This window comes from Carcharodon carcharias, chromosome 3 (genome assembly GCF_017639515.1).
Source record: "Carcharodon carcharias isolate sCarCar2 chromosome 3, sCarCar2.pri, whole genome shotgun sequence".
Classification (NCBI taxonomy): domain Eukaryota; kingdom Metazoa; phylum Chordata; class Chondrichthyes; order Lamniformes; family Lamnidae; genus Carcharodon; species Carcharodon carcharias.
Genome location: NC_054469.1, coordinates 39,865,554 through 39,882,412, shown reverse-complemented (window position 1 = coordinate 39,882,412; position 16,859 = coordinate 39,865,554).

Sequence of the window (16,859 nt, the reverse complement as noted above, 5' to 3'; positions counted from 1 at the left end):
TGTCGGGGGGTGAAGTTGGGAGGGGGGATTGAAGGTGTTGGAGGGTGAGGTTGGGAGGGGAGAATGAAGGTGTTGGGGGCTTGATGTTGGGAAAGGAGCAAGCTCAAAGGGCCAAATGGCCTACTCCTGCTCCTAGTTTCTATGTTCTAAGTTAGTGGTGTTTCCCTTGAGGTGTGAGATCCCTATGGATGTGCGATGGGTTTGCGAGTGTGTGAGAGTTGAGAGTGATGAAAGGAGTAAATTACCTTGGTGGAATGGATGAGACCATTCATCCTCTTTCAGCACTGGGTGGCTGTTGTCTTTTGCAGGGCATTGGCACTGACCACTGCTGCCACTGCCTCCCAAGCCGGATTGGTGAAGTTGCTGCCCCTCCTGCGGCCAGAACGGGGGTAGAGGACATCACAGTCTGATTTATATCTGGGTGGGGCAGAACTTGCTTACATTGACGTGTTGCCCCACTTGACGTGTTGGCCCTTTAAAATTCCAGTTAGTGCGGAGATATTCCACACACATCCCACAGCCCAAGAGAAGCGTTCATGGGCTTTTCCACAGAATTCTGCCCTTTACACTTTCCTAGGGCATCAGATAAACTCAGCAGCTCAGAACTGGCGTGTACATGAGTCCATTTGAAGCCTATAATGTGGCAGCCAAATTATACACATCAAGATTCCACAAAAAGCAATATAATGATAACCAGATCGTCTGTTCTGGTGATGTTGATCGAGTGATAACAAGTTGTCAGGACACTAGGGATAGCTCCTCTGCTCTTCTTTGAAATAGTGGCATGGGAAATTTTACATTCACCTGTGAGGGCAACTGGTTTAACCTTTCATCTGAAAGAACACATCTCTGCCAGTGCGGCACTCCCTCAGTGCTGCCCTGGAGTGTCAGCCTTAACTATTTGCTCAAGCCTATGCAGTGGGACTTGAACCCATGTCCTCCTGACTCAAGGAGACAAGTGTGCTGCCCATTGAGTTGTGACTTGCCCATCCTCTAATCCCACATTGAGGCCTTTCCCAGGTGACTGTCTTCCTATGGGCAGACAATCTAACACTGTGCACTCCTTGGTTGGTTTGTAAATTTTCTTTGGAAGCCCTTTGAGGAAGGTTGCAGCAGTGCCTATTACAGATGAAGAATGCACAGTAAAAGAGCTGAGGAAATGGTAGCACGAAGAATTGCTTACAGACTGGGCTAATCATAAAGTGTGCCTCGGAACAGCATTGTGCTGGTGGGAATGGTAAAGTTCCACTGACAGCTCTGTGATCAGGCTACATGTCTCCTTGTCAACTGTAACGATAACCCATTGCATTCGAAGCCTGGGACTTTATGGATAAGGCTTGCGTATGTTCCTCGGCCCAGCAAGAGACTGGCCATGATAAATGCACACGGCTAAAAATAGAGTTTTTTTTTATATACATATAATATGAGCAGGTGAATAATTTGCTGCTGTAAGCAACAAGCCAAGGGACACAGAAAGAAAAACCTGATAGTAGTGGCAGCTTAGGAGCCAAGATGGAGTGCTGCTCCCAGCACAGTAAATCAGGGATGGGTAGCATGACATGCCTGCAAATATTACCATATCCAGATCAGGCCCTAGAGTCATATGGCTTGCATGTCAAATCACTCTTGGGTTGACTATCATTTACACAGATCATCCCATAATTTACCCAAACAGGTTGGGAATAAGGGCAACATCAAACACTGTCGCTGACAGTTAAGCACACGATGGATCCATACAATGCCTTCCATCGCATGAGCCTCACATTTGATAAATGCTGCAGTCAAGCAATGAGAAAAGTTCATCCAAATTCTGCACTGTTTGGGCTGGCCCTTTAAAATTCCAGTAGCGAGATTTGGGGGGTGGGGGGAGCAGGTGGTGGTGCTAGGGGGTGGATGGTGTCTATGGACAGATAGTCTGAGGATGCTACAAGGGGACGTGTATGGGAGATTTCACAGACCTCCGCACAAAACCTCTGGCCTTTACGCTACCCCAGGGCCTTGGTGAAACCCATTCCAGCTCAGAGCTGGCAAGTGTCCAGTTGAAGCCCATAATAAAGCCTCAAATGTTTACATGGGGAAGATAATAGATCCCAGAGGGGTTCGGCTAAATGGGTTCTGTCTGTTTTCTATCATTTTATTTTTTACCATTTTTTTCTCTCTGTGCGGTGATCTGCTCTTGCAGGAATTTGATTCCACAGGAATCAAATGGCCTGCCCCCTCCTTTTCCCAACCCCTCCCCCACCCCCAGCTCCCATCCCCGTCCCTCGCTCAAGAGGCCATTTTTTATGTGGAAGCGCTATGTGGAGGCTATTGCATGTAATCAGCCGGCGGCCATGTTTAATAAGAGCTATGAATTGAAAGCCGCATCTTCTGTCAGCAAACTAACCCAACCCTTATGGCCACTGTGTATCTGCCCGTCAACAAAATATTTCATCAGCAAATTTATTTTCGCCCACCAAAAGTAATGCCTTTCACCTATCCGTAAACTCCTATTGATTTTCAAAGCATTATGTAAATTCATAAACCCTTTCCAGTCCAGCAGTTTCCTGCGAGAAAGGTTCCAGCAGATCGATAGCGGCTACTTGCTTGTTCTACCTATCAGCACAGTTTTTCCACCATTTAACTGGTTCTTAAGTATAAAAGTCACTGTAAATCTGGCATGCCTGACATTTGGATGTTAATGAAAGGGCCTGTGATCTATCATCATGACTCAGTGCAGCATGGCTTTCACTGTTTGGGGCGTTTGCACTTTTTAATTTTTATTGATCTGTCCAATGTAGTAAAGAGTTATTGAGAAATGTACGCAAAGGTTTGATATTGCATTATCAGCTAGCTGGTAAAGTACATTATCTCATTATCAGTGATGACATTCACAACAGCTCTGGGCATGGCTATTTCAATTTTTCAAGTTTTAAAAAGAAATGCTTCCAATTTTCTCCCCTTTCCCGGCTCCAAGACTTTGATCCTTGCTGAGATACGGCGCCACAAGGAGTGGTGGTTCTCCTGGACCTTACCCCTGTGGTTTTGGGCAAGAGGCAGTCAGCAAAGCTTGTCAGTTGAGGATGAAGCTTTCTTCACACAGACAGTTCACCTTTTAATCATCCTTTACCCCTCCTGACTCCAGGTTATTACAGCTAGTGTCACTGACTCTTCTGAGATCAGCTAGCCCCTGCATGTACTAAGCGCCGAACCTAGTTTGCAAGCCCCCGCCCCATAGCACACCCACTCTGTGCTTGCTGACCTACTTTGGCTCCTGACCCGCCAACAACTCGATTTTAAATTTCTCACGTGTTCAAATCCCTCTGCAGCCTGGTCCCTTTCATTCTTTGGAACTTCCTGCAGCCGTACAAACCTCTGAGAACCCTGCAGCCGCACCCCCCACCCCCCCCCCCCCCCCCCAAACCCTCTGGCCCTTGTGGGCGTTCCCACGCATCCTTTACCCTTCAGCTGCCTAGGTCATAGGCCGGGATTTTCCAAACCCCCCTTCGGGGGGTGAGACCCGCCGAGGGTGAGGCGGAAGACTGCGGGTGGGCGCAGAAAAGCCCCCCGATAATCTTTGGAATTCTCTCTTTAACCTTATCTATGTCTCCAGCCCTCTCTCTTTCTCTCCTCTTTTAAAACCCGCCCCTTTGACCAACCTGTCCAAATAACTCCTTGGGCAGGATTTTGACCTCATCAGGCTGGCGGTCCTGGGAGTGGCCGCAAAACTGCCCGCCGCCCGTGAGCAGGCTGGCCAGTTGACGGCCGGCCAGTGCGAATCACGCGCTGCAACGCCGAGCACCCCCCCCACCCCCCCACCCCCCCACCCCCCACCTGGGGTGGAGGGCGGGCGGGAGGAGGGACGAGAGCGGATGTTTGCGAGACGTTTGCACGGAGCTGCCTCGGGGAGCTGAGGGTTTTTAAGAACACAAATAAAGAATTTAAAAATGTTAAACTATGCCCCCTCATGTGACTGTCTCATGAGCCGGGACATGTTATAAATGAGATTTCAACACCTTTTTTAAAAATTCCTGTTGGAAGAGGCCCCGCCTGTGGATGAAGTTTCATAAAAAATCCAAAGGCAGCTGGGACTATTCGCCCGCACGCCAACCAAACGGCTGGACGGGCAGCGACAAATCAGATTTAATTGATTAAGGGCCTTTATAGGTCTCTTGATTGTCGGCGGGTGCGCTGCTGCCTCTCGCACGCGCCCGCCGGGCAAAATATCGCGAGTGTGCGCCATGACGCTGGGAAGCTCGCCTGATGTCATTGCACACTATTTTACTCCCGTTCGGGTCGGGCATGTGCCCGCTCAACGAGAGAAAAAATCTGCCCCTCCTTTGGCTCGCTATCAACTATTGTCCGATCACACTCCAGTAAAGCTCCTCGGGACTGTTTACCGTGTTAGAGGTGCTATATAAATAAAAAAAACCTTGCATTTATTTGGGGCCTCAAGATGGCCCAGGGTGCTACAAGTGAAGTGTAGCCACTGTTATAAAGTAGGAAATATGGTAGCCAATTTGCACACAGCAAGCTCCCACAGCTAACAATCCGATAATGACCAGATAATCTGTTTTAGTGACACTGTTTGAGGGATAAACATGACCAGAATGCTGGGAGATCTCCCCCCGCTCGTTTTCAAAGTAATGCCATAAGATATATTACATCTAGGGGGAGATAGTAGTGTCACTGGACTAGCGATCCCGAGGCCCAAGCTAATGCTCTGGTGACATGGGTTCAAATCCCACTATGGCAGCTGATGGAATTTAAATTCAATTAGTATAACCTGGAATTGAAAGCTGATCAGTGATCGTAAGCATGAAATTATCATTGATTGTTGAAAAAACCCATCTGGTTCACTAGTGCCCTTTAGGGAAGGAAATCTGCTGTCCTTACATGTGATTCCAGACTGATAGCAATGTGGTTGACTCTTAACTGTTCTCAAGGGCAGTTAAGGGTGAGGCAACAAACGCTTGACAGCAATGTCCACATCGCATGAATGAATAGAAAAAAAATCTGAGAGGACAGGCAGGGCCTTAGTTTGATGTCACTTCCAAAAGACAGTACCTCAGACAGTGCAGTGTTCCCCTACTACTGCACTAGCATATCAGCCTAGATTGTGGGATGGATCTCTGTAGTGGGATGGATATGAAACAAACACCTTCTGGCTCAGGGACAAGAGCCATGGCTGACACTTAAATGCATGTTGGTAGTGCAACAATGTGCAGAGTAATAGCTATCACTAATAACAATAGGTTGACAGATAAGGTATTTTATCATACAGTATAAAGTACTCTTGCCAAGTTGTATATTATCACTATACTAGTGTTTGTTTAAGTGACCCACACGTAACTTAGTGAAAGGTAACATGTGTAGCAAGTCAGCTGGACCGAAGATGTGCAGCTTCACTTGAGAATTCAACAACATTAACCAACCTGTTTCTAAGCATCTTCTTGTGCTCTCAGATTAAAGCAGTAATTCATACACTGAAATATTGACTTGCCCATATGCCTGACAGCTGCTGTGAAAATTATGCTGGCATGAGGGAGTTATTAATGCCATACTGTTCCTGGCAGGGTAAATTCCACATAATTATTAATTAAGGTGTCAGCCTGGCGCAGTTGTAGCACTCTCGCCTGACTCAGGAGTTCATAGGTTCAAGCCCCACTCCAGAGGCTGACACAGTACTGAGGAGGTGCTGCACTGTCTGAGATGCTGTCTTTTGGATGAGATGTTAAACCAAGGCCTCGCTTGTCTCTCAGGTGGGTGTAGAATATCCTGTGGCACTATTTCAAACTTGAGCAGCTGGTGGGGGGAGGGTTCTCCCGGTGTCCTGACCAATAATTGAAATGGCAGGTGACTCATTTTGGTTGGACGAATAAGAAGAAAAGATATACACTAAGGGTGGGATCTTCCAGCCCCACCAAAGTCAACAGAGATTTGAATGGCTGCCGCAGGGAAACCCATTGTGGTAGGGCCAGAAAATCCTGACCTAAATTATTAAACTTCAAAAGAAGTAGAGAAACAAATTGACATTTGATGAATCGGTATGAAAAAGAATGAATGAGATTCTCGATTTTATAAATGAAAAAGCATAGGATAATAAAGGAAGGAAAAAAGGTCCTGAACCTATAAGAATGATTGGATAGGCTACGGTTGGAATATTGTGTCCAGTTTTGGGCATCTCATTTTAGGAAAGACATTATTGCCATGGAGAGGGTACGAAAGAGTAACACCTGAGGTAAGAGATTTTAGTCGTGAAGTGAGATTAGAGAATTAATTAGAGCAAAGAAAGCTGAGGCGATATGCTGAGAGTATGAACCATTTTGATAAGTAAATTCAGATAATCTATTCCAACAGGCTGGTGATTCAGTCACTAAGGGAGATTAATAGATCATTACTATAAGAGTGAAGAAAGAAGTTAACATGAAAGGTAAAATGGAAAGATTTTTGAAATGGAAATATTTTAAAGTGAAAGACAGGTGAATGGGTCTAAGTGGGTCACTTTCTGAGAGCCAGCTTGGGTATGATGATGGGCTGAATGGCCTCCCTCATGAGAAATCCTAAGATTTGTTTATTAGGTTGGCCCCCAGCTGGTATCACTCTGATCTTTGGGTCAGAAGGCTGTGGATCCAAACCTCACATATTCCAGGCTCTCACCTCAGTGCAATGAGAATGTAGCATCCATGGCACTATTTGAAAAAGAGCAGGATGTCCTTCCAGCATCCTGGCCATTGTTAAGCAACACCATCTATAGTCATTCATCTCATTGTTTCTGAAATATCGTTGGAGCAGGATGGCCTTTTCCTATTTACAGCTCAGCTTTAGTGAAGATGGGGCAGCACAGATTGGAAGTGCAAATCGTACTTGGCTAAACTATTTTACTTGAGGTTTGTTTTTTGCTGTATGTGGGGCTTGTTCTGTACATACCTATTGTTCAAAATAGATTTGAAGTAGCACAAAATGCTGCTGTTCCAATACGCTACGAGAGATCAATGGACTTCAATCCATCATATTGTCCATTTGGATGTACAATTAGCCACTCCACCAGGAGGAGAGCTGGCAAGAGGCTTGAAAAGAGAAAGTGGAGTAGACCATTCAGCTCTTCGAACTATTGAAATAGATCATGACTGATCTGTACCTCAACTCCACTTAACCGCCTTAGCTTGAAAGCAGGGTTGTAATAAAGGAATGAACTAACTCTACACTCTGGGGAGCTCTTTCTATATTTTTGTCTATTGTTTTCAGCTGCACTGATGGCTTCACCACCCACTTGCTGTCTCGAGTTTTGACATGAGTCATGGACACTTTCACAAAAGGTCTTGTGCTGATGAGTTCCTGCCATTTCGTTCTCTTTAGTCATCTTCCCTTTAAGGAGAAAAAGTGAATCAAAAGGTAATCTGTACCAGACATTATCACAAAAGGCACTTTTGTATTGGTGCTTACATAGATCAAATTTTGACAGGCTCTTCTCTGTGACTTGGCTCATGGAGCAGAGAGAGGTGTAATGGAGTGGCAGGATTGGGGGTTTGTAATGTCCGGCTCTCTTCTCCTGGAGCCAGAATCGTAGAATAATTGCATTGCTCCACTGCTCCTAGTAACATGGGTGCTAGAATAGGCAGTTTATCTCATTAAGCCTGTACTATCATTCAATCATATCATGACTAATCTGTGTCTCAACTCCATTAACCCGTTTTTGCTCCATATGCCTTGATACCTTTGCCCAACAAGACTTCAACATCCACATGGATGAGCAAGTGACAAATTTCCGTTGCGTTTTGTATGAAAAAAATACGTCCTCATTTCTCTCCTCAATGGCCTAATTTTAACAATTTTCCCCTTTGTTCTGGATTACCCACCCAAAGAAATATCCTGTTGTTATGATCCTAGGCTAGACCCCCAAAATCGTGTTTGGGACCAATAATGTTTTATTTAAAGTAAACAGAGTTTGAGGTTTGAAACACTTGCTCAGTGAACAAAGCCATAAGGTTCCATGGGTTTTAAACAAACAAAGATAAACTTTAGGCAGGAATTTCCCCTCGCTAGGGGGGCACGGCAGTCAGGCCTGGGAACAGCCGTGGTGAGACCCAACCCCTGCCCTCAGTGTAGCTCTGACCACGATTTCATGCTGGGTGGCCAATTGATGGTGAATCAATTAAGAAATTAGTATGAACGTTTTTTTTTAATGACAGTTCGAAACCTCATCCCGCCCGTGGCTGCTTGGCGTTTTGCCTGCCCGCCAACCATAAATTGCACAGGCAGCAAAAAATTGAATTCAATTAGATTGTTATTGGCCTTAATAAGCCTTTTAATTGTCAGCGGGGGAGCTGCCGACCCCCGTGCGTGACTGCCGACTGTAATATCGCGCAGGTGCGTGATGACTCAACAGGGGTACAGAGTATTATTTTTTTGAAATATGTACTTTATTCATAAAATATCTGAAAGAACATTACAAAATGTTTCAAAATGGCCATCACAAAAAGTGCAATCATATTTCAGTTTTCCACATTGATCACGAGGTGCTTCAATACAATCAATGAATATTACAGACTTTTCAACATGGTCATTACAGACAGTCACAGTGTAATGGTATTCAAGTTATCGACATAGATCATATTGCACTCTGAGGTGCTTCAATACAATTATAAGACATTTAGGTTTTCACTGCATACATTCCTTGTGAGTCGTACAGCCCGAGGGGTCAATACAATTCCCAGCCCCTCGGTGCACTGTGGCAGAAAGGTCTTAGACAGCGACCTTTCCCCATTTCCCCTGCTCAAAGCTTTAGTGCATCCTTCAGCACGTAGTCCTAGACCTTGGATTGTGCCAATCTGCAACACTCAGTCAAGGACATCTCTTTGCACTAGAAGATCAACAAGTTTTGGGCTGACCAAACAGCATCTTTGCATAGAGTATTTTTTTTTTGCAAAAATATACTTTATTCATAAAATATCTTCAACAACATTTCAAAGCATTTCAAAATCACCATCACAAAAGTACAATCAGGTTCAACTTTTACAACGTGTATACCGAAATGCAAATGCAATAAATGAATATTACAATCATTTGCAGACATTCATTTTGAGCTGTACAGCCCAAGGGGCTCTCAACATTTCCCAGTCCCCCGGTGCACTGTGGCAGAAAGGTCTTAGACAGCGACCTTGCCCCATTGCGCCTTTGCGGTGGCTGCCCCAAGCTTCAGTGCGTCCCTCAGCACGTAGTCCTGGACCTTGGAATGTGCCAGTCCGCAACACTCGGTCGGGGACAACTCTTTGCACTGGGAGACCAACAAGTTTCGGGCAGACCAAAGAGTGTCTTTCACCGAGTTGATGATCCTCCAGCTGCAGTTGATGATTGTCTCGGTGTGTGTCCCTGGGAACAGCCCGTAGAGCACAGAGTCCTGTGTTACAGAACTGCTTGGAATGAACCTCGACAGAAATCACTGCATCTCTCTCCAGACCTTCTTTGCAAAGGCACAATCTACAAGGAGGTGGACAACAGTCTCTTCCCCACCACAGCCACCTCGAGGGCAATGTGCCAAGGGGGTGAGACTCCTGGCGTGTAGGAAGGATCTGACGGGGAAGGCCTTTCTCACCACCAGCCAAGCTACATTTTGGTGCTTGTTGGAAAGCTCTAGCGATGAGGCATTCTGCCAAATGACTTTGACCATCTGCTCGGGAACCATCCCACAAAATCCACCCTCTCCTTTTCCCGCAGGGCCTCTAAGACGTTACTTGCCGACCACTGCCTGATGGACTGGTGGTCAAAGCTGTTTCTCTACATTAATTTTTCCATGAGGGACAGGTGGTACAGCATGGTCCAACTACTTGGAGCGTTCCGCAGCAGCTGTCCAGACCTATCATTGCATAGAGTATAAAAACCAGGAGGTTATGTTAAACTTGTATAGAACACTGGTTCAGATTCAACTGGAATATTGCATCCAGTTCTGGGTGCCACACTTTAGGAAGGATGTGAAGGCATTAGAGAAGGTGTGGAAATGTGCACGAGAATGATCGTTTAGTTAGATTGGAGAAGTTGGGACTGTTTCCCTTAGAGAAGAGAAGATTGAAAGGAGATTTGATAGAGGTATTCAAAGTAGATAGGGAAAAACATTTCCCATTGGTGGAAAGATCAAGAACCAGAGGGCACAGATTTAAGGTAATTGGCAAAAAAGGCAATGGTGACACGAGCAAATGCTTTTCACACAGCGAGTGGTTAGGACCTGGGTGCACCACCTGAGAGTGTGGTGAAGGCAGGTTCAATTGAACCATTCAAGAGGGAATTGGATTATTATCTGAAAAGGAAGAGTTTACAGGGCTACAAAGAGAAGATGGGGTAAATTGCTTCTACAGAGAGCCAGTGCAGACACTCCGGGCCAAATGGCCTTTTTCTGTGCTGAAACAATTCCATGATTCTGTGATTCTCTTTCAGCCCTCTGATGACCAGAAACATTAACTATGTTTCTCTCTCAACAGATGCTGCCTAATCCGTTGAGTATTTTCAGCGTTTTTCTGTTTTCACTTTAAAAATATTCATTGGTTGTAAAATGTGTTAACTTGAGGCTGTGAAAGATGCTTTATAAATGAAGGCCTTTATTTTCTTTGTTTTTTGGTACATATAAAGAAAGCTGTGGAATTCCATTGGCAAACATCTAGGAGTAGGTTAAATAGGAAGAAGTCAAGTCCCCACAGCTTATTCTCTAAACATCTCATTATCTCAATTTACCTCTTCCCTGTTTTTTTCAATATGCATTCACAGGTACTTTAAATCTGTTTTTGTTTAATTCTCTTTTTCATCTACTGGTTTATCTTCCTTGAAATTCTCCGTTCAACTTCCTTTGTTGTGAAATATCTTAAATTCCAATGTTAATGTCTATTAAATCCTCTCTTTGTTATGGAGATTTCTGAATATCGCTGTTAGTCTCTGATAATGCCCTGTTCTGCCACTGGTCGAACAGCTAATGAATTCATAAAATTTTGCAAATTCCTAAAAGCTTAAATATCTGCAAAGCCCAATTTTGTTTTTGAATACATTTTCAAAGGATTATTGCTAGAAACTTTGTATACACATTCTTCCCAAGTTCTTAACCAAAGTATGCAGCTTTTTCTGCTAAGCCCACACTTCCTATAAGTCCCCCAAACTATCTTCTTTTAGAGTCATAAAAAACGTAACATTTTGTGAGCAGTCATATGTATGTGTATATATATATATATATATCTATATATGAGCACATGTGTATGCCCACTTGTTTTTTCTGATTGTATTTGTTGATTAAAGTGTATGAATACTGCAAAAGCGAACGTACTTACATTTACATAGCACCTTCTCACATGTCTCGAAATGTCTTAAAGCACTTCATAGCCAATAAATTACTTTTTCAAATGCATTGCAATTATTGTCATGTAGGCAAGCCTGCCAGAGAAGTTTTGCACACACCAAAATCCCATAAAGAGTAAATAAGATAAGTGGGCAGCTAATCTGGTTTTATTTGGTATAGCTAAACAGGGAGAACTTTAATATAGATAAGTGTGTGTTGCATTTTAGGACAAAGAATAAGGAGGTCATATATTGTTTAATTAAGAGTCTATATAGGGTAGGGAAATGGATTTAAGAGTATAGACACATAATTCAATACTGCTGATAAGAGAAAAATGTTGCCGAAGCTTTTCATCTTTCACTCATCAGGACAAATGCAAGAATGTCAAATTTCAAATGATCAAAAGAATTAATACTACAGGAGAAAAGGGGGTGCTGATTGGTTGGCAAGTCAACTCTGATTGACCAAGGCATTGCCAGGGAGAAAGCAACAGGGAACAATAGGCTCCCCATGCTTCTGGATAATTGAAAATAGCTGCAAGGCTTAAACATATTCCTTCTGTTTGAAGAGAATGGATCTCTGTATAAGAATGTATGTCACCTCTAGCAAGCATAAATGAGCCACATTACAAGCTCAACTGATTATCTTAAATTGGTTGTTCATGTAGTTGTTAGCGCACCTGGTTTTGTTCATTTGGTGCTGCCCAATCGTTGAATCATTTCTAACAGTAGACATTTTGTTTTGTTTGTGCCTTCCATCAAAAACATATTGATATCATTGCCTTGTCTATATGTGCTCATTCAACACTGTTAGCTTATTCACAGCCTATTTATGAAAGTGCTGCTGAAGGAATCCATCAACATTTGTGTTGTGTCACGAGATCATAGCAATCTACACATGTTGCCATTTTCTGAATCAGTATTATGAACTTAGCAGCTCTTGCAGTTGAGTTGGTTTAATGGCACCATGTATGCCCAAATAGATGGTATAACCACAGGATCTCCACTAGGTCCAGTACTCGCTTACATTGTCATCAGCTTCCATGAGAAACACATTTTTGATCTTCCCTGACCTCCTACCCTGTACATTTTTCCAATATGTAGATGATAGGTTCACTGTCTTCGAATCTGCAGCCACATGTAAGGATTTCCTAATTCGTCTTTATACACTCAGTCCTATGCTCTGATTCACTTTTGAGATGGAGTAGTCTAATGCACTCCCTTCCCTCAATGTGCTGGTTGAGAAATCCACTCATCTTCATTACTGTCTACTGCAAAGCCTACCTCACCAGTCAATATGCGCATTGGGATTCATATAGTTCCACATGCTATATGATTGTCCTTATCAGCAATCATATAAGTAGGGACCTAGCTATTTGTTCACCTTGCAAACTCAACTCAGAAATAGGGCATATCACATGTATCTTGCAGGACAATGGCTAGCTTGATCTGATTATTATTCGCCTGCAAATGGGACAAAGGCAGCTACTTTCAGATCTGAAAAGCACCCTGTCTACCTCAAATTACCCTGGAAAGGCAAAGTATATCAAAAATCTAAACAACAGGTTAAGCAAGCTATTTCATGCTGCTACTATGCAGTGACAATGCAAGTAATATTTTCAACTATTAGGTTGCTGTTGTCAACCCGAAAAGATGTTCTTCCCACCAAACAATTGACCAACATTATGTATGAATTTCATTTATGGTGAGATGTAGGTACAGAGGCTGTATGTCCCAACAATTGGCTGATCAAATCAAATAACATGTTCCTCCAGCTGTTTGTTATAAGCAAAATACAGACCATACTCAACCAATCCCGCTTGTGAAACCCAAAACAAAATGTTTACTGTTGGATGTGATTCTGTGATTGGGCGGCCCTTGGTGAACAATCCTGAATGCGCTAATGGCTACACTAACAACCAATTTAAGATAATCAGTCAGTCTCATAACATGGCTCATTTATACCCATTCTCTGCAAATAACAGGAATATATTTAAGTCTTGCACCTTTTTGAATTACCTGGAAGCATGGGGAGCCTGTAGCTCCCTGTTGCTTTCTCCATGGCAACACCTTGGCCAGAGTCAACTTGCCAAACAATCAGCACCCCTTTTAATCCTATATTATACGTTGTGTTTGTGTGAAATTTTGTACTCTTGCGTTTGTCCTAATGAGTGAAAGATGAAAAGCTTTGGCAATGTCTCTCTCAGCAGCAGTATTCAAGTTCTGTACTGTCAAATTAATATTTGAATGCACAATTCACAAAAGGTAATGGCACAGCTTAATAAGGCCTGAAAAAAGTCAAAATCCAACACTAGGGATTATTTCTAGCGTGATAGAATTGAAAAGCAGAAAAGGTTTTTTCTTTATTCTTTCATGGGACATGGGCATTGCTGACAAAACCAGCATTTTGTTGTCCATCCCTCAGTTATGTTAAACTTGTGTGGAACCTGGATTAGCATACATGAAGCTCTGCGCACAGTTCTGGTCTCCATATTATAAAAGAACATGGAAGCATTAGTGAAGGTGCAAATAAGATTCACAAGGATGCTGTCAGAATTGAGATGCTATAATTATCTATCACAAAAGATTACATGATGTTTGACATGTAAATATTAAATCAATGGACAAACAGAAATGGAACTAACTAGGGAATATCTCCTTATCCAGAGTCCTTCCTAAACAATCTTGCTAAAAGAAATACAAATTGTAAATATGTTTTATTGAGATGAACTGTTCGGCTGCAGTTACAAATCTTTCACTAACAACCATTGGAAAAAATTTTACATTATGTATTTGTCAAGCTTACTGAATAGAAATGGGAGAAATAGTGCGCTCAAGTCATCTTTAACATTATGTTGCCAATGAATAAATAAGAAATTTTAAAATGCTGATGTCCAAGATAAAAAAAACAAAACATGCTAGAATTACACTGCACATCTGTAAAGGGAAAAAGCACATTAACATTTTGTGTACAGATATTTCGTCAGAATAGAAACTAGAAGAGACTCGAGCCTCAGTTTAGGAGTCAGATGACTAGTGTCGTGGGAGCGGTCTGATGGACCTGCTGTGTATTTCCAGTACTTTTTGTTGTTATCAATGTTTAAAGAAAGACTTCCATTTATATCACCACCTTATCACATCAATGAGAAATGAATCTAAGTACACCAAATTACTTTGAAGGATATTGAAAGACTCTTGGCAAATATTCTACAAATAGCATGATCCCCCAGATAGGGATGAAGTCAGTGACCAGTTAATTATGACTAATAACAAGCATAATACTTGACAACTGCTGACACAGAATACATTAAATGGAACATATCCAAGCAGCTCGAGATTTGTGTGGTGTTATCAGTAAACACTGATGAATTGTCCTCTATGATCCTTCCTTGTTTAAGTACTTAAGGAGTTTTCTGTCTCAACAGCTGAGAGGGATGTGTCCAGAGACTAGTCGAGTTTTGATATGTTGCTGATCACACATGTATGCATTCAGTCACTGCACGTCTTGAAGGAAAGAAGTATCGTAAAGAGCTGCTCCTCATCCTTTAATCTGTCGCACTGAGATGACAGCAAGCAATAAAGCATATCATCCCAGGGTGACAAACGAGAGCCAGAATGCTGATTGCTGTACTCCATGAAGATCTGGCACAAAACTACTTCAAAGCATATGTTCAGCTCTTCAGCACAGTTTTGCATGCACTAATCACTGAGAGTAAATTGCTATTGTGTGAACTGACGCTGCTACTGTTAAGTCTATCAATATTTGCATTAGCATCTTGGCAGAATACCTTAACGCGATTAAATGAAAAGAAATACTGCTAGGATGCTGCAATTGAAATACTAGACCATATTGTTACATGGGGATATCATGTGTTATACTATCAGCACGTTTGCATTACTGGCATTGACAAGATTCAGCTCCATCTTGCCAGAATGTATTTTTATTTTTAACAGAAATGAATAAAGTGCACTTAGAAGTATTTGAAGTTGCACTAAATGCCAGCTATGTTCTTTAAAGGTTCAATGTTGACCTCTCCAGGCTATATTTTCTAACTATGATCTGGGTGACCACTTGATGGCTAGCTTTTAATCGAGGCATGACATTTATTGCCCATTTCCTGAACTAAACTGAAAATAGGGGCCAAATTTAAAAGTGGTTGGTAAGCTTTCCTGGGCATTTTCACAATCAGAGGCATACTAATCTAAGGTCAACACGTCTCATATATTCCTTCCTCATCAGTAGGACTATTGAATCTTGGCTCCTCGAATGGTTACAACACAGAAGGAGAGCATTAGGCCCAATGAGTCCATGCCAGCCCAATACAAGAACAACTATGGAACTATAGAAAATTTACGGTGCAGAAAGGGGCCATTCAACCATCGTGTCTGCGCCAGCCAAAAAGGGAAAAAAGAAACTAGCCGTTCTGTAGAAGGGTCATGAAGACTCGAAACGTCAATTCTTTTCTTCTCCGCCAATGCTGCCAGACCTGCTGAGTTTTTCCAGGTAATTCTGTTTTTGTTTTGTTCATTTTAATCGCACTTTCCAGCACCTTGTCTGGAGCCTTGCAGGTTACAGCATTTCAGATGCAGATCCAGGCACCTTTTAAATGAGTTAATCATTTCAGCCTCAGCCATAAACTCAGGCAGTGAATTCCAGACGCCCACCACCCGCTGAGTGAAAAAGTTTTTCCTCGTGTCCCCTCTAATCCTTCTACCAATCACCTTAAACCTGTGCCCCCTGGTAGTTAACCCCTCAGCTAGGGGAAACCGGTCTTTCCTGTCTACCCTATCTATGTCTCTCATAATTTTGTACACCTCAATTAGGTCACCCCTTAGCCTCCTTTGTTCTAAGGGCAGGATCTTCTGCACCCCCTCCCACCCCCGTTGTGGGGGGTGGGGGGGTGGGTTGGTGGGGGGTGGTGTATGGGAGCGGGCGCAAGTGGACGGGTTCCCAATCGGCACCCTCACTTGGGGGCACGCTGCCGCTTTACGTGGGCGGTCCAATTAAGGCCCGCCCAGCGTGACGTGCACCAGAAGCCCTATGCTACCCTGAGCCGGGAGTGTGCCCTTTCATGCAGGCACGCGAAAGAGCGTACAGATCTCCCTGAGACAAAGTGCTGCCTCAGGGAGATCGGCTCAAATGTGAAAACCAGTTTAAAGAATGGAAACATTTTACTGACATGTCCCCTCATGTGACACTGTCAGGTGAGTTGGGACATGTCCATAACTTTTATTTTAAAATATCCTGAAATTTTAAAATCCCTCATGAAACTTCATCCCACCCGTGGATGAGGTTTCATGTTTTTTTCAGAAGCCCGCCAGGACTCTCGGCCTGCCCGCCAGCCTTGAGGTTGGACGGGCCGGTCTATTGGTTACTTCCATTACTTTATTAATGGCCTTAAGTGGCCATTGACAGGTCGGCGGGTGCGCAGCCGTCTCAGCTCCGTGCCCGCCGACCTGAAAAGGTAAATGACACCAGGTGACGTCGGGACGCCCACCCAGTGTCACCCCGGGTAATTTTACATGTTGGTGAGTGGGCTCCACCTCCCGCTTGCTGACTGAAA